The 12,605-nt window shown below is 36.7% G+C and overlaps 1 protein-coding gene across 2 annotated transcripts in view; it reads left to right on the plus strand.

Moving 5' to 3' along the window:
- The window catches only part of KIAA0232 (KIAA0232 ortholog), a 53,629-nt gene that overhangs the window by 3,419 nt on the left and 37,605 nt on the right, over nucleotides 1-12,605 (plus strand). The window lies entirely within an intron of this gene.

Raw genomic sequence — 12,605 nt, forward strand, 5'->3', positions numbered from 1 at the left:
CTTGGTATCACCAGCAAACTTGCTGAGGAGGCACCTCGTCCCCTCATCCAGGTCATTGTTGAAGAAGCTGAACAGGATGGGACCCAGGACTGAGCCCTGGGGGACGCCAGTAGCCACAGGCCTCCAACTAGACTCCACGCCACTGATGAYRACCCTCTGAGCTCTGCCTTTCAGCCAGTTCTCAGTCCACCTCACTGTCCAGTCATCTACCCCACACTTCCAGAGCTTCTCTAGGAGGCTGTTATGGGAGAGAATGTCAGAAGCCTTGCTGAAGTCAGGGTACACAACATCCACTGCTCTCCCCTCGTCTACGCAGCCAGTCATTCCACCAGAGAAGGCTATCAGGTTGGTTAAGCAGGATTTCCCCTTGGTGAATCCATGCTGGCTACTCCTGATGACCTTCTTTTGCTCCATATGTCTGGATATGACATCCAGAATGAGCTGTTCTGTCACCTTTTCAGGGATGGAGGTGAGGCTGACTGGCCTGTAGTTGYCTGGGTCCTCCTTCTTGCCCTTCTTGAAGACTTGATCTTTTTTGTGTGTGTGTTTTACTTATCTACTGGTTTGTTGTGTGAACTGAACAGAACTTCACTTTAAAAAGCAAGATAAATTAAGTCATTCAGAAACATTAGAATCTCTAATCTGAAGCATATATTTACATTTAAACAGTTTTAATCAAATTTTGAAGATGGGTACAACATTAAGACAAATGAGGAAAATATCAACATTTTTTACTAATAGACTTCAAAGAAGAATGCAGCCATTAAATATCTAAAAGAGGTAGAAATATGTTAGGAATAAAATATTGAGAGAAACTGAGCTTCTTTAATTCCCCTTGATTCCATGGAGTAGTTGGATCTTGGCAGCTCAGAAGTCATTTCTCCTGTATGATTCCTTTGATTTTTTGAGAAGGGCAACAAAATTTTCAGGGAAGAAATGTTCTGAATTTTTAATTAATTTTAGTGATGCCTCTTCGCTTTTAGAACTCTGTTTCTGTGCAGAATGATTACCATCACTTCATTCCCCAAAACGTGGCAATGACTTTTGTATTGAGCAGGGTAAAAGGGAATATATGATGTCTACCAACCAAAAAATGGAACTGCAAATGCAAGCAATCGATTCCAGTGCTTTTTTGGAGGGTTGGTAGGGGTGAACTGTTTGGAATCTTCACCTTAAGGATAGCTGCATAAATCATCTTCATTAGAAAAATCTTAAGCTGAAGTTATGATATTCGCCTGCGAATGTTGCTGACATCATTAGCGCTGTTTCAGTCACTTCAGGGAGTCTCCTTCCATGCCGCCTTTGTAGTGTTCTGCTGTCAGCAACTGTAGCAGGGAAGCAGAATGCAGACCTGGACTGAGGTTCTGGCGGGTGAGAAAGGTTTAAACCAAAATGAACAAAAAAACCTTCCAGACTAGACCACACTGCTATATGAGATACCAGTGTTCTTGGGTTATGTCACCTTATTTATTTTTAAAATAGATATTTCAAAAGGCTAGGCATTCGTAATTGACCAATCTTCAGGTTTTAGTCTTGAGAATAAGCAAGGTTTTCCATTTTGCTCTGTTAATAAAATATCGTATGTGGATTCTGCTCGTGATTCTGCTGCAGACATCTATGATTTTGCCACATTGCTTTTCCTCCATTTCTCCCCTTGCTCATTTCTTCCAACACTGTTCTGCTCTATGCAGTGAGATAGTTTGATATGTGGATAGAGAATAGGATATATTTAAGAATTCGATGTGTGTTAGTTTGTTTTTAATGATCACTGTTAAATCTATGACACGTCCGTATAGAATGACTTTTGTTAGGTATCCTTATATGTTTGCAGGTTTGATATTGCAGGATATAGCTCCATTTAAGTTGCAAGTTTTCAGAGAGTTGCTATCAGTTTTTTCAAAGTGCAGGAACATAGTGAGAGGCACTATACAAAAAACAAAATTAAGTGAAGGTAAAACAGTAAGTATATTGCAACCAGATTTTACTGGAAGATTTGCCATTTTTATTCTGACTCATTGGCTTGAATGGAAATATTGTCAAGTTTCCATAAGACTCTTGGGAGAATTGAAAGATAAGCAAGAATGTTTTGCCCAACTGCATTTCAAAGGCCAGGTAGTGTGGGAATCAATTTTTTTTTAATGTTGAACAGCATTGCGATTTCAAAATGCTCTGAGCTACTATGGTTACACATGAGTATATCAAAAATTACAATAACACTTGCTAAATATAGACACTCTAAAATTAAGAAAAACTTAATTTATATTAAGAAAAGTATTCAAGTACTGAAGTTAATCATCATAGACATTTACACTGTAGTTCGTATTCAAGCCAGTTGCGTCTGTGGATACTTGCTACTCTTGGAAATGAGTCCAAAAGCTGAAGATTTAGAAGTTCTTAAGCACTTATTTATTGTGTGAGGCAATAATGTTGCTGGTGGGGAGTTTAGGATGGAGGAAGGGAGAGAATTTGGGGGCTTTTTTCCATAGCGTTAGCTCATGGAAGAGAGAATATTAAAAAAACAAAACAAAAAAAAACATGATGTGGATTTACATGTTTTCCTTGGTCRCTGTTGCTCAGGAAGATGTTCACAGAAACGGTTTTGAGTGGCTTGTTAAAGTCTCCCATATCAGAGGATAGGTAGGGACTTTAGTGGTATACTTGTTTTTTTTTTTTTCTAGAAACTGATGTGTTTCTTGCTTGTGGACTTTCCAGAGAAGATGATTCTCAAATTGAATCACGTAATTCACGTAAACACAATTCACGTAAAGTAGACGTCTACATGGTCAAAATCCGTAGTAGAAACTGTTGAGCCATGTTATATCATCAAATATATACATTGTTTATTTATTTATTTTTAAGATTTCAAGCTTTCAATGGTCTCTTGGTTAAAAATGTTTGGAAAACTCTGGTAAATTATTTATTTATATTTTGTTCTCTTTTCCTTCATACTTTTGATCAGTTAGGGAAAACTTAATAAAAATTGGTCTGGACTTAAGGCGTAGACTATGGGATGGTAAGCAGAATGTTTCTGTTAAGTATATGTGCTTTGATCATTTGTATTTTCTTGATGATTTTTCTTTTGGAATAAAGGATTAATTGTGGAGAGAAAGGACAAATTAAGGAAAAGTAACATGTGTATTACTGAGAGACTTTAACTTCTGGAGATCCACAGAAATACTGTTGGAGGAGGGCTTTCTGAAGCAGCCTTTTGACTTCAAGTCAGATTGACTTTCAATCAGAATATCTTACTCTTAGTGTTTCCTAATGTTAAACTACCTAGGTGTTTTTAAAGGTTTTAACTTGATTATGCTATTTAGATGTGAAATAAAAGTATATTTGTAGGTAGATATATGTCTTCTCAAATCAGTTTATGATGCTGTAAATATTGCATTCATGYACTATACTTTGTGAAGCAGTGAGCATTGCATTAAAATAGTATGTTTTGTGTGAAAAATTATTCTGCTGATCTTTATGCAATATTGAAATCTGTGCTCTGTGGTTATATCTTTTATGTAGTATTTGTAAGCAAAGCTGTTTCCAAATACGACAGGTTCATGGTTTTTGCTTGCAGAATATTCTCCCTTCTGACAGGGTGGAGCCGTTACGAAAAGCAACGCCGAAAGGCAGAGACGTTCTGAAAGACGAAGGTGTCATTTGGTYGTGCAGCATGAAGGTGTAAATGCATATGTTGAATATGCTTTTCATATTATGTTTCTTCTGTTGCTTTTTAATCTACTTCTTTTAATTCATTTATTTAGGAAGCTGACATATTTTTCTGATTCTAATAAGCAGAAACCCTAAAMAAAAAGTTTTTAAAAGATAATGCTTTCCTAACTCTCAGAATTCAGTAGCTGTTGGACTACAAACTATACTCCTATGTGACTGACATGAAAKTATGTGTAGAGGATTTTTTTTTCATGAAAAATAACTAGTACTGGAATGATTTGAAATAGTTTAGTTTAAGTAATAGTTTACTATATTATTGCTGTTTAGCTGAATAACTATTGTACTTCTGCTGACTGATTGTGGATTTTATTCTTGCTTTTTTGTCTTTGTACATATATAAATATATATTTTAAGCCCAAAATGTAGGATGAGGTTTTTTTTGTTTTTTTTTGGGGGGTTTTTTTTTTTTTTTTTTTGGTTTTTTTGTTTAAGGTAAAAGGAAGAATAGGGTGGTGGAAAGGGGAATTGCGTGACCAAGCTGTCAGCCCACATGTAGTGATAAATCAGAAGTCCATGTTCAGTGGTCTTATCCCTGTAAAGGCTTTTGGCTCTTCGTTCTGAGCAGGAATGGGGGAGCAGAGGGAAGGTCATTGCCAGCTATTCTGCGTTTGGCTAGCGTGTGCCGCTGACGTGAGACGCTCCTTGCTGACRGCGCTTGCGAGGCCCCACTAGGTTCCAAGATCCAGTCGTATGTGGGGCGTAGGTTCTCCCTGCCATCATACATTAACCAGTAGAGGGACCTGATGCCTAGATTTATATTCCAACAACAGATAGTTAGTGTGTGTGAGGGGGGAGGTTGTTTGTTTTTAGGGGGATGGAGTTTTGTTTTGTTTGCTTTGAAGTGAAAATTTYGCTAATAACATGAAAGTATGAGGAGAAATGAGGACTTTATTCTTTCTGCTAAAATAAGCCTATATTAAAGGTTAATCTGGTTGGTATGCCAGTTTAACAGGAGATGACAATGCACGTTGCAGCGTAGTCATAACTGCTCTTTTATCATCCCTGAGAAATAATGGTAGCTCATTCAGAAACTAGTTTGTTAATGAATTAAAATATGCAGAAGATAGTTTGGTTATAGTATGGTAGTGCTACATGGTAGTTTTAGGCAAGTATTACAAACTTTGCACTTCACCAGCAATATGTTAATTTCTTGGATGCAAAACATTTTCAGTTACTCTGTGTTTGTGATACTGTTTATTAAACTGTGTAGCATTAACTTTTTAATTCTCTGTCCATAGCTTTTTAATCACTATCCTAAAATTTCCACAGCTTGAATTTCACATTGTCAGTATAAGAAGAGAAGAATACTTAGGTAGGAAATCAAACTGTGAGACCAAGACTTCCTCCTGTGTGTTTTTATATGATTATTTTGAAGTCCTTAAGAGTATTCAAGTGTGTATGTTTGCAGGGACCAAAAAGACTTTCCTATATACAAACATGTAAACTGAAACTGAAGAAAGACAGCAGATTTGTCATGCTTAGCAAACAGTCCTATATCCTTAAAGTTAATAGGCCCATAAGGTTGTTAATTAGTAGAGAATAATTTAACTCTTTTAAAAGCTCAGATAAGAAATTCTTACAGGAAAATTTAGCTATACATATCCCCCCCCCCCATTCAAGGGTGACCAGCTGAGGATGATATTACATAAATGTGACAACATTGTCATATTTAATCTTAGGGAAATAAGTCTTTTACATATAATTAACTTAGTGAGAAAGGTTTGGGGGATGTAGATATTTCTTCAACATATAATTAAGCTGTGGAGGACAACTGAAATATTTTTACTCTAAATATATGTGCCTCAGAAAACTCACAGTTATTCTCTTTGAACTGCTACATGTGCAGCAGGGTAGGACCTCCTGTTTTCAGTTTTAGAGTAGGCTTATAATTGCCCTAGCTCAAGGGACTTTGTCCTGTGCAAGCCTCTGTAGATCAATTTGTAAAGAACTGCTGTACCAATAGTTGTTTTGCAGGTCCTCAAATTGTTTTATTTGGGTTTCTTTGAGATTGCTGTCAGCACTAGAGCTTCCAGCAGAAGCTTCCTTAACAGTACTGATCAATGGAGCCAAAATTTTCACTGGTGCAGTGCCTCTAAGGGACTTAGCTTTTTTGATTCCTTTTTAGTTGATGTTTGTTTTGTTAATGATTGCTATCTGTTCTRTAATTCTGTCTTGATAACCACAACATATGCGGTAGAGTTGGTTTATCACGGACCATGCAGTTGTCACCTTTGTTTTGTTTCAGGGACGGGAATTGCAGTTGCAGGGGTGGGAGCTCAGCAGTGGGCTGTCAGTCTTACTGTGTTTGTGCAAACTGTACTGGTTTCAGAGTAGTGTGCTTCAGCTGAGGGTAGTTCAGGAGAATACTGGAAGGCATTGTTCTCAAGAAATGTGGTTGTCAAAGGAATTTTTCTTTGAAGCTGTCTTCTGACTCTGCCTCACACTGATGGGTGAGATCATATTGAAATAATGCTTTTGCCARCGTGTTTGTTCCATTGTGTGGATATCGTCCGTCTCAGAACATCATACCTCCCTTAGCTCTGTGGCACCTATCTTATGTGCTGTCCCATTGGAGTAGGTGCATCCATGTGATATGATTAGAATGTTATCATTAGCTTCTGCTCCAAATGATCAAAGCTGCCTTTGGAGTAGGTGCTATATTACCTCTTTCTGGCCTATGCAATAACTGAGTGTGGGATACTGCTGAGAATCTCTTGAAAAACATGCGAAAGAATAATGGAGTCACTTTTTTGTTACAATAGTTACACTACTGAGATACTCTCACAAAGGTTTCTGGCATGCAAAACAGAGGTGCTAGTGCAAGTGCYGGGTTGGTTAGCCTTCCAAAGAGTCAGGATTTATTAGCAGCTCCCTYCGTGCTGATGTGATTATGCTGCTTCTGATTCTGGGGCCAACCTAGATACCTTCCTTAGCATTTCTTGTACTGCACGCCGTTGCATGGTGGTACCTTCCGGACTTGTCTGCAAACATAGGGGTATGCTGCCTTTTATTCTCTGAAATCAGATGACTGTCTGCAGTGACTGCCCTGCARCTTTTTTCCTAAGTCCAAGAGAGCAGCCATGGGACGCTTTGTAAAATAACTTCTGCAGTCACAACATACCCTTATCACACCTTCATACTCTGTAGCGAAAGTTCCTGTTGAATTCTTGACTGTCTTTTCTGCCTTGCAAGTAAGACATCCAAGTAGAATGATCTCCTTATTGCTACGTTTTCTTCTTCTCTGCGTTAACTTTAATGGGAGAACTCTATAGGCAGCCTGCTCAACAAACACAGGATTTCAACATACGCAGCAATTGCATGCTCTCYTGCTCTTGGGAGTGGGTGTGATCAAATTTCTTTCTGTTTGGTTTCAGCCTAGAATAACCCCTAATTAGTGAACCACACATAGGCGGCCCTTCCAAGTTAGTAGGATTGTAGGTAAGGGTTTATAATTGACAGAAACTCAAATTGCAGTATATAATAAACAGTACTATCAGCTGTTCTATTACAATCCAACTAAGTAGAAATAGTAATATTGCACTTGCTCTGGTAACAGCAATCAGGAAGGAGATTTCTGTAGTGGCTAGGTGCTTTAACATACTAAGCTTGTAACATAATTCTGTTTCACAAAAAGGCATTTTTTTCTATTAAGAACTGGATTTTGAATAGCTATTTAACAATTAAGAATATTATTTCAGGTGTTCTCCGTTCTGTGGCTAGCATGGCTTCTGACATGGTGAAAACTTGTGGTGCTGCCTYTCTGAGAGTGTACTTCTCTGCTATTTTTCTGCTGGACTTCCTTGCATGTCTTAGAGTGTATAAACTGAGATTGTGCCACAGCTTTCAAGCATGTCCTGGGAATTGTCTTCTGTGTGTAGTATCTTATCTCTGTCTCAGGCTGAGTCAACCTGTCAGGAATATCTGAGCCAGTCCTGGCCCATCAGACCTTTCTGTTTCATTCTAATTAGATGTGATGTGTCTTAACTCTTCAACAAAAGCCACTATGAAAAAATGCACATCTGTGTGGCTATYAGCAATCTGTGAAAGTTCGTCCTGAATCTCAGTCTAGTGGAAGTATTTTTTTTCAGGGAAGATCACTTTATCTATCTATGGAGTCTGCTTCCTGAGTAACTGTAAAGGTGAAATACRTCTGGGGTATGTTGCAGTCTTCGTCTCAAACTGAAATCCTTCTAGAGGTAGTGAAGATCTTGTTCCGTTTTGAACATCATTTGTGGCTATTTTCTTCCATTGCCTGTCTGTCTAAACATCTCAGAGTTTATTTTTGCTGTTCTTTGAGTATGTTTTTTGGAAAAGTTTTCCTGCAGTGCACAGTGGTTCATAGCTGTCTGTTGAAACCTTGGATATAGTTAAGTATCAGTGCTTTAGAAACTGGTGTTGCCAGAAGAGACCAGGACTACTGGATTACTTAGCTTGTCATTATGTCAGATTGTAGTCTAGGATCTTTTTTTTTTTTTTTTTTTTTTTTTCTCCATCTGTTTACTATAAGCTCAGATAGCTGTTACTGCCTTAAAATGGAATGATGGTTGAAGCTTCATGGGCTGCATGTTGATACTCAGGAATTATTTGGAATGTGTTTATGGAGTAAGTATATGAGTGTCTTTGGAGAAAGCTGTTGACTTGAATTTGGAGTATTCAGTCTCATAGGCAGAATAAATATTTGCAAATTCTGTAGATCTTTTATTGAAATATTTTAGGATTTGGGATGTCTTATAAAATTGTTGACCTAGATACAGCAATTATTTTGGGTGACCTCTCTGTCTTTTCCCTCTTTTCATTCTTGTTTCTAAGGAAATAAGGCTTACACATCCAGTCTGTCCATATGTGCGTTTGTTCCTTTCCTTCTCTTTGTCCTATCCCGTGATTTGTTCTATTTGATCTACTTTAATTCCATTTGAAAGTCTTTACAAGTTTTAAAGGAAGGTTTATCCCACAGCTTAGTAGAGGAGAGTCCAGAGTAGGGCACAAGTCTGGGACCAGCACACAAAACTTAATGATTACGTATTACGTTTGGCAGGAACTGGCCAGCTATTCAGTAGACATATGCCTTCAAACAGTTCATGGTGAAAGTATCGGTCRTCTTATTGATTCTTTGGCAAATGCCTGTTTCTCTAAATAACTATGCATGATTTCTTCTCCCTTCCTGGGAGACATCTCTTAATCTGTTAACTAGTTAAGAATTATAAGAAGAAAAAGTTGTTCCCGTATCTTACTCAGTCTTACAGGACTCTACTTGCATACCTTAAAAGCCTTGGGAATTCTTTTTCACATTAGAAGTTAGATGACTGGCTGGTTAGTTGTCTGACTGTCTGCGTAACTTATTTTAAGTGTAGTTCTTTTTTTTTTTTCGTTGGAATCTTGAAAGGGGAGACTTTGTGTGTGTATTTATATTTGAGAAGTTATGACACAGAATACTTCCTATTTTTTGTATGAACTTGTTACTAGCGATTGCTTGTTGAAGCAGCATGTTTTGGCTGGCCAGCAACAACCTTTAGGGAACAAAGAATAACAGGTCAGGAATATGCTTGAATCGCACACAGTTTGTGCTGAAATTAAAATGCTCAAAAAAGAGGAGCTCTTCAAAATGTTGTCTAAGTCAGATTTTTTTTAAACTGAGGGTTTTCTTTTCCCTTTTAAGAGAATTGAAAATTTTGCCCTAGAATGTTCCATGAACAATTCAAAACAGGACTCTTGAGTGAATAGATAACCGTGATTACTCAACTCATTACCTGAAAAATTGATAAACATTATATTTGTTCATCATCTTACTGTATATCTAATTCAATAAGGAGTGCATTTTTGGGGAGAGAATCTCAGGGAATCATTTTTTTCTGAAATTATTTTTAAAAAACATTAAAATTTCTTAAATGTGTTTTTTGTTGATTTGATTTCCCCATTGGGGAAACATGTTGATCAAGTTATTAAATCTGATTACTTTCCTGTGTGTTCTGCTGATGAGGCAAAACTTTAGCTTGTTCCATTTACCTAAGTAGAAAAAGGATCCATGAGCCCTTTAGTGTTTCTACCTCACTGAAATTGAATCCAGCTTTTATAAAATACAGTAATTCCTCCAAGATTCCTGGGATAAGTTTTTGTTTGTTTTAAATCTCCAAATTTCCTATTAAGGAGACTGAGCTTCAAAACAATTTTCTTCGTATCACAAGGTGTTACGTTTGTTCCCTTCCTGAGAGCAGAAATTTCTCTTTAGTCTCCAAAACAAAGGAACTGGAAGAGAACCACTGCAAAGGTGCTGGGGTCTTGCTTCYCCAAATTCTTGGCATTGTGGGGAAATGTGGGGAGATTGCTGCTTTTGCATAATTGACTGGGAGAACCAGTTCAGAAATCTGTTTCTAAAATTTGCATATGTGTATTAATTCAGGACCGAATTAACTATTTCAAATATTGTTGTTGTTGGCTTTTTTTTTAAAGGTGATATTAACATAAAGAATATGGGTACTTCACCAAAATTCCTTTAGCCACGTTTATAAGTTCTTCTCTAATTTTCATAACAAAACTGTCGACTTTCAGTATCTTTCCAAATTCAAATATTTTTTCCAATATTCAGATTGCCTCTGTTTCCTGTTGATACTTATTTAGTATTGGATGGCTAYCCTCCAAAATTCAAGTAATATTTTCCAATCTAAGGAGTAAACCTCTTTACGGACTTCTTGGCATTGAAAAAGTGGAAGAGATTAGTTACAGACATTTGAAAATACTGGATTATCTTTTTATCACTTTAGTCATAAAAAAGCAGAGGGCTGTTTAGTTTCTATTTCACTTGCATCTCAAGTTCTAAAACCTCAGTCTTTTTAGGGTATGTGAAACTGTCTTAGCCTTACTGTAATGTCTTTTTTAATTGATTCAGAATAGTTCAGATGTATTACAACAGAAGAGTTCTATAAAAGATTTTTTTTTGTTGTTTTGTAGTATTTTATGGATGTGGTGTTTGAATTATGTGCAGAAAATGCAAGTTCTGTGCTAACTTTTGGCTATGTGTACTGATAAATATTGTAATTTACCTGGGAATTTTAAACTTCAAAATTTTATGTGAAATAGATGTAATGTGTAGTGTTTCCTGATGTTGTAGAATGTGAAGCTAAGAATTAATGAGCTTGTCCAGAAAAAGAAAGAAAAAAAYGAAAACTCAAGTTTTCAACAGTAGTGCTATGAAAATTAAAATGGTAGTGTGAAGCCATGGCARTCAGATGTAATTGAAAACTGTATGGTCAGAAACAAACTTGCTATGTGATTTCTAAAGTGGTAGAGAGGAGGTCAGGATTCTCCAGGAGCTCTGTCCTCAATCACTGCATCTTACAAGATGAGTCATGTTGTCCCCAAAACAGACAAAGAAAGCACTTGCTCTGCTAGGAAGGATAGGATGGTGATGGACAGATTAAAAACAGCTCAGTGTTGGATATTTGAAAGAATAGTTAAGTCTCCTTTCTCCCATTAAAAGTGAATATTTTTATTGCAAAGATTAAATATTTAAAAATTGGAACATGCCAAAGCTAACAGACAAGTGTTAGTGCCACATATTATTTTATTTATTTTATTTGCAAGTGGGTATTTAATTTTGTTTCCTTTGTAATTGTGCCTGCATGTGGAGGAATGGGAGAGGCCTTGGAAGCTGGTGGGGACTAGGTGGATCTCAGCAAGTCAGATACTGATTCAGTACCATAACTTTTCTCAATATTCACCTGAAAGTAAAATTTATGTTGCATCTTACATGCAAAGCAGAGATTGTCTGTTCTTGTGTATGAAGAAATACRTAAACCAAAGTTTTGCAAAACGTTATATAAAGGTATATGTGTATAGTTTATTAAACCTATTTTCTGAGAACTTTCTGACTTTTTTTCTATTTGTAAGTATCTTTTTATTACTGTTTTTAGTAACAGAACAGCAGACTATTTGGATTTCTTGCTTTAAATGGCCGATTGAAATCGTGCACATAAACAAGAAAAAAGAAAGTGACTGGTAACTTTGACTTTTTTTTTCAGCAAATTGCTCTACTCTTTCTTGAAGGACTCAGTCATATTAAAAAATAAGTAATTAAAAACCCAAAACACCCAGCCGGCAACAGCAGCCAAGTAAAGTGTTTTTTCCAAGATGATTTCCACTACAACCTCCCTTCTTCCCCCCCCCCCGACTTTCATTCTATTTTCTGATTACACACTAGCAACTAGCTGCACTAACAACTTGATTTTACTTCATTTTGAAACCATAGGCAATTGGCAGCTGTTTGAAATGAGGCTAGACATTAGCATTGATTTTATTAGGAGCTGTAATAGATTATAGGAACATTGAAAGGCATCAGGTTTTTGTGATTCTCKCTGAAGGAGATGATTTAGACTAGCATGCATTAAATGAGTTAAAGATTATTTTCCTGGTAATCAAAATTCTCRTTTGATTGGATGAACACAGGAAATCATATGTATATATGTGAATGGACAGTGACGAATAAGCAAGTCTCAGTGTATTTCAGGAAAGAGAAGAGTATTTAGCAGACTATGGGGACATGAATAGGGGAGGCAGGCAACTTTGCAGAGGAGTTGGAAAAAAAAATACGTATTTTTGGGGGGCAGTTTTTTTTGTGCGTGTGCATGTGTTTTGGGGTGTGTGTTTTGCCAGTTTGATTTGACTTCTCCAGTATGGTATAAAATACTCGGTGTATGCTGCACTGATCAATGTTAGGAGGTAAATTTTGAAAAATGCAAACCTGTAATGTGATGTAAACCAGATGCTACCTATCTTCTTCATGATTATATATAATACAATAACATTCTTTTTTTATTTTGTTGTTCTTAATTAAATGTTCTTATATATATGGGAATTTTCCTTCCCCAGAAGCATCTTAACTTGTT

This window comes from Rhea americana, unplaced genomic scaffold (genome assembly GCF_003343005.1).
Source record: "Rhea americana isolate MKP2758 unplaced genomic scaffold, rheAme1 scaffold_30, whole genome shotgun sequence".
NCBI classification, from domain to species: domain Eukaryota; kingdom Metazoa; phylum Chordata; class Aves; order Rheiformes; family Rheidae; genus Rhea; species Rhea americana.